The 2473-nt window shown below is 35.7% G+C and overlaps 1 long non-coding RNA gene across 1 annotated transcript; it reads right to left on the bottom strand.

Annotated features, from left to right (window-relative positions):
• Positions 1 to 261: 261 nt before the first annotated feature.
• On the bottom strand, positions 262 to 2033 carry LOC128221128 (uncharacterized). The gene is made up of 3 exons (XR_008258898.1): positions 1696 to 2033; positions 998 to 1034; positions 262 to 770 (listed from the first exon to the last, which is right to left on the bottom strand). It is a non-coding gene; the product is annotated as an uncharacterized LOC128221128 (long non-coding RNA).
• Positions 2034 to 2473: the final 440 nt, after the last annotated feature.

The following is a 2473-nucleotide window of genomic DNA, read 5'->3' as shown; positions in this document are numbered from 1 at the left end:
TCTGGCAATCGATTGTCGACTGTTCCAAATCTTCTTTTATTTCTTCTTCGAACTTGGAGTTCCCTAAGAAGGCTAAACATCCGTTAAAGGTCCAAACTTAAGCAGATCTAACCGCTGTGTACAAATGATTCTGCCACATTCAGGTTTTCCTAGATGGCAAAGATAATTTCTTTTATCTTTAATGAAGTCGATGTCATCTGTTTCAGCTTGTGACAAATTGCAGCAATTGTTCAAGGTAAATGAAGCATTTGTATATCCCAATCTTGAAGGTTTGTAGGAATTGGCTGGTTGTTGGCATCCAATGGAAAATAGCGTTTCTCATAGAGCCTTCCATAACGTCCTCTGGTTAAACATGTTCTGTTGGTTGCTAGAAAATGGTCAATGCTTACACTAGGAGCAATGTTATAGACCTTCTTTACCAAATATTCTCTCAGGACTTTGTGGCAAACCTTTTTTATGGTCATTTGCATCCTTGTGAAGTTTTCTTCTTCTTTGCAACATGCAACTGATGCAAACGAAGCAGTTGCCATATTTAAAGAAGAGTAGAAGTCACGGACTAATAGTGGAAGATACGTTTGTTCTGCAACACAGGCACTTTATGACTTAATGTTTGAAACACATTATTGTTTATGTTTGCTGTCCTACATGTTGACTGATCTCTTGTGATTTTCTACACGAAGTCGTTTTTGGAAATTAGCTTCTTTGCCTTCCAAACATCGCATGCATCTTTTTCCACATAGTTCTTTATTTCTGCCTTTTTCGAGTTAATTCTACAACCAAAATTATGCAAACCATATAACAAGAATCCCACGTAGATGAGGGATATTTTCATTAGGGAAAAATCGCTTATAATATATAATAATATATTTAACTCTTGCTTACAGTGAACTACAATGCCCTTTTACTCTCTGCAAATGGGAAACTGGATAACATATATAATAAGTGAGGGAGGAGGAGGGATATTCGAACAGGAATGTTAATCAAATTTGTTTCCTACCTTGCAGTATTTTTGTATAACAAGTGCCAGCATGCATCTGCAAGACAAAACAAAGCCCTGTGACGGTTATTTCCCCTTACACAGTTCATATTTGTTTAGCTGTTAAGTTGGAGAGAAAAACGCGGAAATCAAATGTGTCTGAAATACCTTTTTAATCGAGATCTTTATGTTGTTCATGTTAAACCCGTAGGTCATAGGTGATATGGCTGTATCAATCACGGACGATGAAATATTTTTGATATAACCAAACAACGGACCGTAACTCCACTTTTAAACGCGGCATCGTCCTTGTTTTAGAATATAAAACTCTTTGAATGATGATAAAATTAATCAATTCAATTTCACACCTGTGATTGGAAAACAATAATGTAAGCCAGTGGACGCGGGCAGTTTTGTCTTAAATCTATAACGATTTCCCACGAAGTCTGCGATATATGCACCGCTGTGTTGAACTCCATGTGTATTGTTTTAAAACAAGTCATCATAATCTTTGTTTAACTTATCTGAATATTAATTAAAAAAATGAAGATAAACTCAATCGATATAGTTCTCCGAGTGTTGAGACATTTGTTATAGACTTTGGTAGCTTATTATTTGTAACGAATCGTTTTCTGCCTTTCATATGCCTCCCTCCATTAAATTTCGGTCTATTGTTACAAAAACAAAATGGGTAGTCTGATTGCCAGCATTGTACTCACCCAAATATGTATCCGATTTCTAAACTTGGAATTACCTTTTTCTTAATATTCAATTGAAAGGCTAAACACAAACTATGCAGATTTAATACAATTCAATTATGACTCCATTGTAATAGCATTCAGGTCATTCTTGTTTACTTCCTTGTTCACAATGATCATGTAAACATAAAAAGCGGTGTAAGAATCCAGGACATCGAAACAACATACTTTACTTTTTTCGGCATTTAAATAATAGCATTTCTAAATGTAATATTCCATGCTTATGCATTCAAACTCATTCTTCTTGGGTCAGACATATTTATTGACATAAACATAATAAACGCACATCTCCCCTGACAACATGCCGAAGGATCAAGTCAAAACGGCTATATTAAAAGTATCATAATACACAGTTTAACATAATAACGGAGAACTGCAACCAGAAAAGAAAGGTTAACTTCCCCTTTTGAAAAGTCAATGGACAGTTGACAAAACAAACAAGACATTCGTCTGGTCACAAATATAGTATTGACAGCAGATGTAAAAACTGGTTAAATACGAATTTTAACCCAGAAACCTTCATAGAATTGTCTACTGGTAGTGCTCCTGAAAATAATAACAATACAATGGAAATAGCGCCAAACAGCAGCCAACATACTATCCCTGTTAATATCAGGAGTGTCCCTGCCCAATATACACCTCAGCACGAGCAGCTGGCTGTACACTTACTCATAAACACCTGTTCATTTTTCTATTCCTATATCCAAATGGGGTACAAGGAATTCAGTGGCATTCCGTG

The sequence above is a fragment of the Mya arenaria genome, chromosome 16 (assembly GCF_026914265.1).
Source record: "Mya arenaria isolate MELC-2E11 chromosome 16, ASM2691426v1".
NCBI lineage: Eukaryota > Metazoa > Mollusca > Bivalvia > Myida > Myidae > Mya > Mya arenaria.
Note: the sequence above shows the minus strand (reverse complement) of the source record. Positions and strands in the feature narration are given on the sequence as shown.